Genomic DNA, 13033 nt, shown 5'->3' with positions numbered 1-13033 from the left:
TTATAAAAAATTATTTTTATATTAATTATTTTATAAAACTATTAATTTTATAATTTAATAAAACTTATTTATCTAAATAATACAAATTAATAAAAACTAAAACTTAAACAATAAATAATTAAAAACCTAATTAGGGTTTTATAATTAATAATAATACTCCGTAATGATTGCTGTTGGATGGTCAACTGTGGCGTGTCAGACACAGTCATGCGATCGCATGAATATTTGCCTTCGGGCTCATGCGATCGCATGAGCTAGGGTTTCGGGCCAGTATGTGGGCTGCTACAGTACCAGGCCCGATACTTTTATATTTTTTTTTTCTGTTTTGCTATTTTTATATTTATAAAAAGTATTTATATAAATTAAATAAAACTTATATTTTTACAAACTAAAAATAGAAATAGAGAAAATTTTTAAAACTTATATATTTAACAAACTATTAAAAATATATAATTTTTGTTTTTATTTTTATATTTTTGAATATTTAAAACGTATTTTTACAAAAGCGTATTTTTATAAAAGTAAACTAAAAATAAATAATTTTTTTATATATATAGCGTTACGCTTCCGGCGTTTAAGCAAGAATGCTCCCCGGCAGCGGCGCCAAAAATACTTGATGTGTGCGAGGAGGTGTATAAAATATTTATATTTTTACAAGGAAATACTATTAAATACGATACAATTTTACACAAGATATTTATTTATTTATAGAATGGATATACCTAAACCTTGCAACAACACTTATAGGCCGTGTACCTAATTGTACAGTAGTGTAGTTTTTAGTAAGTCCGGTTCGTTCCACAGGGATCTTTTAAACAAGCTTAACGCTATATTTTTAAAAACTATATTTGTAAAAATACAAAAATATATATAAGTAGTATTATTATTATAAAAGGGGGTTTTTACCGTTTAATGACCGGTTTGTCGATTTTAAAACTTTAGTTGCAGTTAAAACCTAATGTAAAATATTAAAAATAAATATAACTTAATTTAAAGCGTAAAGTAAATCACGATAATGAAATTGCGATAAATAAAAGTGTGATAAAATAAAATTTCGATAATTAAAAAGTATGATAATTAAAAATGCAATTAAATAAAATGATAATAAATAAAAGTGCGATAATTAAAAGTGCAATTAAATATGAAATAAAAGGAATTATGCTTATTTAAACTTCCGTAATAATGATGTTTGACGTGTTGATTTTAGTTTCTTCCCATGGGTTAATTGTCCTTTGTCCTGGATTATTTAATATGTCCGTCTGGTTTGTGTCCGTAACAGTCCATCAGTCATAAATATAAAGTGCGAGTGTCCTCGTCAAATTATCCTTATATCCGAAGTCAAATATTCCAACTAATTGGGGACTTAAACTGTAACAAGGTTTTAATACTTTGTTTAATAATTACACCAGGATATCGACTGCGTGTAACCCAAAGTTTTAATACTTTGTTAACAATTACGCCAAGTGTCCTTGTACATAATTCACCCCTGTTTTAATAAGTCTATTAACTATTAATCTATTCCCATGTCCAGTTAAATGAACGATTATTCGTACATATAAATATCCCGCCCATCGTGTCCGATCGAGTGTATATGATTATTTATAGGTACGTCTAATTGTAAATCTTTACATTAAATTAACAAACTATCATTTAGTTAAACAAATATAAAGCCCATTAATAGCCCATAGTCTAATTTTCACAAGTGTCGATCTTTTGTCCAAACCCCAATTATGGTACAAAGCCCTTTTACCCCGTCTTAATATTTTAGTCCAACATCATGATTACTTCGGCATTAAATAAGCATAATAATAACTTAGCTACGAGACATTAATTTAAAAATAACATTAACCATAACTTACAGTGATTAAAAATAGCGTAGCGTTACACGGACAGAATTTCGACTTACACCCTTACAACATTCGCTAACATACCCTTATTATTAGAATTTTAAAATTAAAATATATATATATATATATATATATATATATATATATATATATATATATATATATATATATATATATATATATATATATATATATATAGAGAGAGAGAGAGATAGGATGATGGATATATGATGAGCAAAAACCGCGAATTTATAGAAGTGTGGGCTGTCACCTACTGCCATGCGATCGCATGGCTTTTTGCCTTCCAGGCCATGCGATCGCATGGCCACTTTTTTCAGCTTACAAGACTTTGTTTCTTTGTATGCCGACGGTTTTTATAAATAAATATAATATATAAATAATTATAAGAATTATTTAAATATTATATTATATTTATGTGCATAGTTGACTTGTAATTTTTAGTCCGTTGCGTCGAGCGTTGAGAGTTGACTTTGGTCCCGGTTCCGGATTTTCGAACGTCCTTGCGTACAATTTAATATCTTGTACTTTGCGTTTCGCGTCTTGTACTTTTGTAATTTTTAGACGTTTATCATCAATAATTTGAACCACTTCGATTGTATTTTGTACTTTTGAGCTTTTTGATCGTTTGCGTCTTCAATTCGTCAAATCTGTCTTTTGTCTTCACCTTTTATTATTTAAACGAATATCACTTGTAAATAGAACAATTGCAACTAAAAGCTTGTCTTTCTTGAGGGATAATGCTATGAAATATATGTTCCTTTTTAGCATTATCAGATGTTGTGAACATCATCGTTATACTTGTGCTTTAGCATATTGTATTGTTGTGTTATATGCTATTTTTATACTAGCCTTGTTATCGTGGTACTTAGCGTTATACATGTGAAAGGTATGCTAATTATATAGCTAGTATGTATGCGGATTTGGTAAGTGTTTGCAAGTAAGTAGGTTATATATATGTATGTATAATTGTTGCACTCACTAAGCCTTGCTTACCCTCTCGTTGTTTACCATTTTATAGGTTCCGGCTTGGACAAGGGTAAGGGCATACGTTTGGACTAGTGGTCTTCCGCTTATGTTGCCGGGGGGTGCTTTTGGTGTTAGCTTTTTGAAATTGGCCTAACGTTTTGGGTAGTTTAGCCCCAAACCATGCTCGAGTGTCGTTTGGATTATAAACTATCATTGTAGTGGGTCAAACTTGTATTAAACTTAATTAATGGCCTTCGTACCTTTTGTAAACATTTAAATTGATGTACGTTTAAATGGAACTTGTGGAATGGTTTACATATTTAATTGGCGCGTAAATGTGTATTATATAAAAAAAAATATATCGTATGGAATACGGGTTGGGATGTTTCAATATGAAGAAGATCCGGTGTTCATTTAAGTGAACAAGAACAAAACCTAAAATTTTGATAAGTTTATAAATGGGTTTTTGAGCTTACGAATTCTGATCTATCATGCTAGCGTGCTAAACTGACTTTTCAAGACATATACTCCAAAAATTACGTAGGTGCAAATGGATAGAGTTTGTAAATGGGTTATGACAAGAAATCAAAAGTGGTGGGTTTTCTACTTTCTGCATCTATCATCTATATATATATATATATATATATATATATATATATATATATATATATATATATATATATATATATATATAAAGTTTAGGTAGATAGTGGAGGGGATTGAAAACAAAAACAGAGATTTTTACTTTAATTATTTAAATTCACGGATTCAATAGCAGCCTCAATAATTTTAGTCTTTCGACATATCAATTTCGGATATTATCTCGTGCTCCGTTGTTAAACAGTGGCGGATAAAAGTCTTTGAAAAAATTCCAAATTTTTATAGTAATTATATTTATTTATTTTTATCATTATTGTATAAAAAAAATTGGTCATTAACTGTTTAAAATTATTAAATAAAATTTAACTCACTATCCGCGCTCGATCCTAGGTAAAATATAAAAAGTTTTAAAATTTAATAATTAGTTCCCAAATATATTTTTAATAAGCCTATAATTTATATAACTCATTTTCGGATCACCGTTTATTTTTAAAATCATATAAGTTTGAATTTAACTTGCTCACTATCAATCGGAACATCAAAATAGTATTACAATCATTTAATATTTATTTTTAATATGTTTTAAATAATAATTATAATATCATATTTTTATTTTATTTTACATAATTAATTTTAATAACAACAACATATACTATTTCAAATTATATTTCAAATTAATATATATATATATATATATATATATATATATATATATATATATATATAATATGTATCTATTTACAAATAGTGGTTCGTGAATCGTCGGGAATAGTCGAAGGTCAAATGGATGTGAAATTAGCTCAAAAATTTTGAGACTCAAGATAACAGACTTTGCTTATCGTATTGGAATCATTTAAAGATTAAGTTTAAATTTGGTCGGAAATTTCCGAGTCGTTACATATACAATCGAAAGTCGCATTTCTTACTAATTTGTACAACGAAAATTCAGTAGATAGCTAATAAGTGCGTTTTTAAAAGCATCGTTCGCATGCTTGTTGCTCACTTTGTTGGTTAATGGATCACATTTAAATCTCAAAAGTTGCAAGTTGTATACGCTTACTAACTAGAGAGAAGTAAAATGAATGTTGAAAATTTTCTTCCCTAAGTTAATTATGTGACCATGTAAAACACTTTTAATTACAAACTTACAATGCATTTCAGAAGGAAAATATATTTTAACGTATGTATGTTCAAATTCTAGGGCTTGACATTAACTTTAGTAACACCAACTCTAGTGAAATTAACTAAGAAAATTATAATAAGAAATATCTATTTTTGAAGAAGCCGAAAAGAAATAATAAATATAAATAATAGAATAACACTATATAACTGCTAGAAATCAATTAATATATTTATATATTTACTTATTTTGGGCAACATCGGGTACATCCATGGATTATAAAATGTCATACATATTCGATCCACTAATCATCTCATCCATATCCATATTCATAAGATCTGATGTTATGTCATCAATGTCCATTGTTAATAGATGGAACCGAAAGGGTATCCAGCGGATCGGATGTTAGCTGCCATCTACATATATGGTTGATTTAAATAACACCTCAAGAGGCACCAACAGTATGTTGGAGTGTGAAGAATTTGATCAAGGAAGAATTCAAATCAAGTGGGAGTTCGCGATTTGCGAACTCAATCTCATAGAACATGATGTATAATTGAAACGCGGAGTCGAGATTTGAGACGCGAGAAAGTGTGCCGAGCACTTGGCTAGAAATTGACCGCGTTTTGAAGGTGGACCTCACTGATGGGTCTGAGCTAGTGAATTGTGAGGGTAGCCTCGCAAATCGCGAGGCTTGGTCGGCTCAGCTTTCCTAATACAATTTTGTTTCCTTAATTAAATTTCGCTATATTGAAACCCCGATTCAATATTACCCTAAGCACTAAAATTAATAAAGAATATTCTTAAGTTGGTCATGGACTAAACCAATCACTGTGATTGGATATAACCACGTAAATTTTGTGGCGTTTACTTTACGTATGTTTCTTACTTTACGTACCTAAATCTTGTGGCGTCTAAGGATTGGTAATTGTTGTTTGGGTCCAATAACTCCTAACACCGTATTTTGGCACTTGTATAGCTCTAAAGCAATTCGTATACAAGTTATTGAATAACAACACAAAACTTTTCGGTTCTTTCATGGGTCTCTCGATCGTAAACTATTAGGAATCTGTGAGTGCCAAAACAAGACATGATAACCCTAATTATCACCGACGAACGAAGAACGAATTAACCAAAGCAAGCACACGGAATGATAAAGATTTTCATGATAACATATGTAAGACACGTAAACGAAAAAATATATAACGTGGTTATATCCAATCTTCTCGGTTGGAGTAGTCCACCGCTAACTAAAGAGAATTACTATTACTTTTTGTAGGTAGAAGGTTTACAAAGAGGCTAGGATTTTATTTATAGTAAAACTAAGAATTAGAACCTTAATACAAATTCAAAATCTAAAAAATCTCCCGGCCATGGTACCCAAAGGATACACAAGGAAGTACACGCGTACTTTCAATATGATCAAGAAGTAGCATGCAACTTCCACCATAGTAGCCTGGTAAGTTTCCTTAACATGTCTTTTATTCGGTTTTCTTAGTTTTCCCTGCCCGTTTCAACTGCGGGTTTCAACTACTCCAACGGGTACTTCCTTGTGCGTTCATAATTCTTCATTTGTCCTAAGTTTCACGCCCAACAATTTCCTACTTGTAGATTGAGAGAAACTTTGTTCTTATCCTCAAATTTGACGCCCTCACTAACACCCGTTCAAGCTACTTTGACAATCCTGAAAACACCCGGAACAAGCCACACGACTACACCTAAGAAGGAAGTCTTTCGATACCAAAATACAAAGTTAATATGAACTTAATTTCTCTTTTGGGACCAATATATAACGCTCTAAATACATCACTATCTCATTAGTTGATGAGATAACGTGTTGAATCTCGACTCGACTATAACAACTCCAATATTCAAGCAATTCATTCGTACATGTTTCTATTCACCTGATCTAGCTTTTTAACAAAGAAGAGATCACAAAAAAAATAAACACACGATTTAAATCATCAAGTCAGTTGTTTGAGAATGCCATCACGCCCTTCATCATCCATTCCAACACTCTCACATTCACAATTGGATCACCGACCATATCTATATGTACATATATAGTATCAACCGTGATTCAGTACGACCCTTGTTCACCCTCACGATCTGTCGCATCATAGTTGTCTATGATATAGATGGTTCTCGTCCTAAACATGTGAGCAATTACCGGCTCACCTTTTGTTGGTCGACAAACCTAATGTATTAAAATTTGTCTCATGTTTATATGTCAAATGTAGTTAATTTTGTATAAAATATCAAATGTTGTTTTTAGTATTGTGTTTTTTTACATGGTGTGTGTTATTGAATAATAAAATTAATTTGTTATTGTTTTGATTTATTAAATTTAGTATTGACTTTATAACAAAATAATTCTTTTTACTTAAATAATAATATCAAACTTTTCACTTTTCAGGTCCAGTGCTTCTAATGGACATTGATCTAAACATTTACTCCCTCCGTCCCATATTTATTGTCACCAGAAAAAAAACACACAGTTTAAGAAAATTCCACTAACTTCATTTGTCCACCAATGAAATATCTTCTCTCTCCAGATCCACCAATGAAATATCTTCTTTCTTTTCCATTTATGAAAGTGGACAATTAATTTGGGACATCCCAAAATGGAATAGTGGACAATTATATAGGGACGGAGGGAGTACTAGATTGGTCACTATTCTCCGCACTCTTAAACTACTCCGACTTGAAATACATAATTAATAATAACTAGTTGTCGAACCCTCACTTCGCGTCGGGGGTTCGGTTTTTAATGTATTTTTATTGTGTTTAGTTACGGAGTCTGCGAGTCAAAAATCAAAGTATATGAAAAGTACCCTAAATATTTAGCATTTTTTAAAAAGTGACCGTTTTGCCTATAGTTAGTGACATTGTGTTCGTAAAATTATTTCGAGTTTAACGATGGTGTCGGAAAAATTTAACTCGTTGCGAGCGAGAAGATATGACACGTTGAATATTTGAGTGGAGTTTATTTAAGATATTTTATGAACATTTTGATTTGACACTTTAACCCCCTGTTTTGGGGGCCGATTTTAAATTTTGAACAAAGTGTGGGGGGCGTTTGTGGTGTTATTTAAAAGAAAGGAAGCAAAAAAAAAAAAGTGAAAAGACGAAAATGTCATGAATACTATTTATCATATTTGTCTAATAGTTAATATGGTAATATTATATTTATTATTTGTATGTTATTATTTATTCATAGCTCTAATTATCATTAGCATATCCTATATCTAAGTATTAATATATGCTAGAATTGACAATTTTTTGGATCTTCTGACCTCACATGGCACACACAAGTCATGTAAAATAAACCCTTAAATAAGCAAATACATTTTGTTTTATATTGTGCCTTTATCTAATAAAACAAAGCTAGCTAGGGGTTAAAACTATTTTGGCATGCTACATATTTTCTTATATAGTTCACTATGTTTTCACTCAAAATAAAGAAACAAAACAAACAAACAAAAAGTGTTTAGCCTCCTAAATATGGCAGTCGTGTCTTCTAAATCCAAAGTGAATCCAAGTGCAGGAAAGAGAGGTCAAATCAAAATAAAAGTTTGTAATATTATTGCTAAATGGCTTAAAAATCTAGCAATTGCGGTCGCAAAAGGAAAGGAGGCTAAGGCAAGATCACAAAAAATTAAGCAAAAAGAGAAGCGATCAGTAACAAAATTTGAAAAATGAATAATAGATCGATTATCGAATGTTAGAATTGGGTTTTGATTAAAAAATCAATGTAGTTTTAGCTTGTCGAGAGCTTCCTTTCGATTTAAAATGAGGCGTCTTAGTAGGCAGTCTTCGTTCGTCCGTATTTAGAGCACAATCATTTCTAGATATTATGTTTTTTTTTCTTTTTATGTTTTTCTTGTGTTTAAATATATTAAATAAAATTATTATTAATTTAATAAATGTGGATTCTAATTGTTGAAATTTAAGTATCTGAAGCGTGTGAAGGCAAATTCAAGAAAATTAGAGAGACAATAGGAGTTTTACACTTGTCCGGAGCTTCCATTGCATCTAAAACGGGGTGTCTCGATAGACAATCTTTCTTCGTCTGTACTTAAAGCACAACTTTTTCAGGAAATGTGTCTTTATTTTTTCTTGTTTTCGTTTTTATGTTTAAATTAAATGTATAAATAAAGCAATTATTAAATTAATAAATGTGGATTTTAATTGATGAGTTCTAGAGAAATTGGAAGTAAAATCTAGAAAAATTGAGCAAAAAGAGAAGCTATGAGTATCAAATTTTGCAAAATGAATGAAAGATTGATAATCAGATTTTAATTTGAGTTTTAAATAAAACTTAATATAGTTTTAGATTTCTTCTTGTCCTGAGCTTACTTTCCATTTAAAACAGGCGTCTCAATCGGTCTTCCTCCGTCCATAAGAATACAACCTTTTTATCAATGTTGTGTTTTTATTTTTTCTTTTTTTTGTTATCTTTCTATATAAATATAAATATATAAAACAAATGTATCATTAACTAAATATTGATTTCAAGTGATGAATTTTAAGTATTTAAATCCAAAAAATAAAATAACAAAAGGAGGAGAAGTCAACAATTTGCAAAATGAATTATAGACTAGTGTAATACCCGCGAATTCGCAGGGATAAAAAAGTAAACTTTTTTACATGACGTACTTAATAATGAAATTAAAAGATGATTAAATTCATGATGTACTTAATTAAATTAAAAGATGAATAAATTCATTTCAAAAAGTATGATAAAACATATGTATTTAGGTGTAATTAAAGATAAAGGAAGTTTTAAGAGATTAAAAAGAAGTTGAGAGAATGATAGGATAAAGATAATTAAATCATAGTCGTATAAACCAACACCTTATATTTAACAAAATTTATACTTATAACATATAAAATATGAATGAAATCAAACAGGATAAAGAAGTGTATAAAGTTTATAGAAACTCGCAAAATTTTCTCGTTGAAAGATTTAATTACAAAACCTAACCTCAGAAAAAAAAAATTACATCTTACAACGTTTTGGTAAGATTTTTCCGGTTCAAACCTCTAATAAATAACCAATTTAGATGTGCTTCACTTGACAACCTTTGGGTTCACCGTGCACTTCCTTTATGTCGTCGGGTTTTCATCACTACAAAAGTTGAGAACATTAATCGCCATTCAGTCAACAAAGTCACTATACATAGTGAAATATAGAGCAGCTACTTTGTGATCTTTATGCTTCTATTGACTCAGAGTCCTGCAGTGGAATTGATTACAAAACAGAAAAAACATGTAGATTAGACTAATAAACTACAAGAACTACATGTGCCAGTATCAAGTTATCTACTTACGAATGGGTCCTTTTAGGTACAAGTTGGCATGTGATGAGACAAATGTTCTTCCTTTACACTACCAATTTCATATCCACAACCCATTTCTTATGCGGATACATGTTTTTAACTTATAACCAAATCAACCTAAAAATTTGATACAGCTCAGATGGTTAAAAAAATGTATTACATAATTTAAATCTGCTTAATACGGGTATGTATAATTAAAAAAATATGATATGTGACAAATAGTAAGGGGTGATTAAACATAAAGGTTCAACTTAATGTTTTGGTAAAGGTGACGAAATGGGTTCAAAAATTACTCATTGCATAACATACCTTTCGTATTTGACGGTTCCAAAAAGGTTCTTCACATAAGTTAATTTGTTTATTTGAGAGTTGATATAAAAACTTTCAGCCCAACACAACCCCACCTGATCTTAACACTCATCCACATCTCGACACACTATTGATCTTTCCTATGAAGCCTTTCCTATTATCTGCATTCAACAAAATAATCACACAACACATTAAAAAGAAAAAAAAATCACATTCTAACATTTACTCATCATATAAATTGTACAAATATACAACACATAGTGATCTAACAAAGATCAATTTTCTAAACAAAGGAGACAAATGCCCCACTGAGTAAAAGTTATAATTAATTTATCAAATCTTTAAAATAAAAGCTTTGACTAATAGACATACCAAGTTCATATCTATTCTTGTTCATAATGTTACTTGAATCATCTAGATTGAACATTATATGAGAAATGACAATATATAAAGAACTCGACATCAATAAATGAACAACACCACCAATAACATCAAGATTTGCTAACGTTTAAGAGAATCGATTTTTTTTTTTTTTTTTTTAAATACTACCATTGAACTTACAATTTGCAAAACAGGCAAAGTTAAGAATTTTAAACTCTATATGAGTATTATGTATTGTTATTGTTATAATAAACTCTGTAAAAAGATAAGCAAACACATTTTGTAATCCTCAATTTTTTTCACTAACCTTATGTAATCAACTCTACAATCAATTCTAGAAGCTCTGACACACATGTAATCAATTCACTCACTTCCAAAAGGAATTGTTCGTATAGACTATCAGCTTGAGATGTTTTAGCTCCTTGTCTCGATGGCATAATTCCTACAAGTCATGGTAACTTTGGAAATACAAAAGGATGAACTAATAGTAACAGATTATCTGGTAGTAGGGGTGTTCATCGGTTCGGTTTTCGGTTTGTTCGGTGTATTCGGTTTTGAAATTTTTTTGGGCAAAACCGAAAACCGAACCGAAAACCGAATTCAAAGTTGAAACCGAACCGAACCGAAAACCGAATTCAAATTCGGATTCGGTTCGGTTTTCGGTTAAAACCAAATATTATGAAAAATTTGAGAACGATGGTAGTTTAATTTTGGCATTACTAATGTCTTAGTTATTTACAACCTAAAACAATGACATACTATTAAATTATCAAGAATTCGATGATTTATTAATATTTACAGCTTAATTATGACGTTTACTGCTTCTATTATTAAGAAGAAGCACATAATAATTTGAGTAACATAATTATAATATGAGCTACCAAATCATCATATTGGTGAGAAACTATTTTATTGATTGTATCCCAAACTATAATGACATTAAAACATAAATATACAAATTAAATATATAAAAATTTTGAATTCGGTTTTGAATTCGGTTTTCGGTTAAACCGAATTCAAAATTTACCGAACCGAAAACCGAATTCAAATTCGGTTTCGGTTTTGACTCGATCCGAAAACCGTTTTTCAAACTCGGTTTGGTTTTTTCCGGTTTGGTTTCGGTTTAGTGTTCGGGTTAAACGGTTTCAAACCAAATACTGACCACCCCTATCTTGTAGGCAATCTGTTTCTTATCAGATTTCGAAATCCAACCATTGGATACCTGTAAAATTATTGATCAATACATCACTAATAACCTACTCCGTATATGTTTTTTTGATTTTAACTATAATAATGAATAAAACGTTTATTGATGATGATCTGATAATAGGTAAAACGTAATCATCAAACATGATAAGCTAATAATACGTCTAATGCATCGATCAATAACACAATCTTAATAAACTGTATATGGTTAACCAACCTTATGAATCAATAAGGTGATCAGCTAATAGATGATTATCGTATTGGAGAATAAAAATCAATTTCATGAACCTTAATTTTCTGACCGTCACAATGACATCTTTTACATTCGTACAACATAACTCAGATGGAGAACTAATATATGAATAAAAATGATATTAGGAAACAACAATACAGATGTAAAGACTATGATAAAGTAATACGACGTTACATATACGTACAAGCTTCATCAGCTCCACATAGGGGTCTAGTAGAAGAAGCGTCGAGTTTTTTGTGGGAATGAAAATTAGAGACAACGACTTGTGACTCATCCTCTAATTTTCTGATTTTCGTTGAACGGGTTAAAATATCACCGGAACCCTAATTTTGTGAGTATCGATTGAAGATTCGATGTGTGTGAGTTTGGAACCCTAATTTTGTGAGAAAACCGTAATCCACCCGGTGTTATGGATGTTTTTATTTAAATCAGAGGGCAATTTAATTTAGGAAATTACTTGTATGATGATTAGCTAATTCAAATTATTTGTTAGCTAATCACTTGAATGAATGGCTATGATGTGTCTATTTCAATGATCCGATGGTAATAAATGGATTTTATATTTTAATGAGGAAACATAATGCTCCTCTTTTAATATATTAATAAAGAGACTGATAATAATATTTTACTATTGAGTTTAAAATAAAATTTAACGTATTTGTAGGCTACTCCTTGTCAATGGCTTCATTTCCAAACAAATAAGTGTGTCATGAGGTCTCGATAGACAGTCTTCCTAAAAAACAACTACTCTCGGGAGGATTTCTCTATCTACTTTTCTTTTCCAACGTCTCTTTCTTTGTCTGGTGCCCTAACCCTAATTTTTCCTAGCCTCCACCTTCAGACTACTCTTTCCTTGCAATCTTCATGTTTTCTCGTGGTTTTATAGCCATCGTTCCTCTCTTTTTTTCCGGATACCTATGATCCGTGTGATCTCGACGATTTCGTGGGCATTTCGGCCACCTGTCACTTTCCACCACCGTTCTCGTGG

The 13033-nt window shown here is 30.5% G+C and overlaps 1 long non-coding RNA gene across 3 annotated transcripts; it reads right to left on the bottom strand.

Moving 5' to 3' along the window:
* Positions 1–9471: 9471 nt before the first annotated feature.
* LOC139898987 (uncharacterized) lies at positions 9472–12487 on the bottom strand. 3 transcript variants are annotated; one of them, XR_011777240.1, is made up of 5 exons: positions 12230–12487; positions 10894–11028; positions 10206–10366; positions 9888–10013; positions 9472–9793 (listed from the first exon to the last, which is right to left on the bottom strand). It is a non-coding gene; the product is annotated as an uncharacterized lncRNA (long non-coding RNA). The 3 variants fall into 3 exon arrangements; XR_011777239.1 differs by lacking the exon at positions 12230–12487 and having other exon boundaries at positions 10894–11086; XR_011777241.1 differs by lacking the exons at positions 9888–10013; positions 12230–12487 and having other exon boundaries at positions 10894–11086.
* Positions 12488–13033: the final 546 nt, after the last annotated feature.

This window comes from Rutidosis leptorrhynchoides, chromosome 3 (genome assembly GCF_046630445.1).
Source record: "Rutidosis leptorrhynchoides isolate AG116_Rl617_1_P2 chromosome 3, CSIRO_AGI_Rlap_v1, whole genome shotgun sequence".
NCBI classification, from domain to species: Eukaryota; Viridiplantae; Streptophyta; class Magnoliopsida; order Asterales; family Asteraceae; genus Rutidosis; species Rutidosis leptorrhynchoides.
Note: the sequence above shows the minus strand (reverse complement) of the source record. Positions and strands in the feature narration are given on the sequence as shown.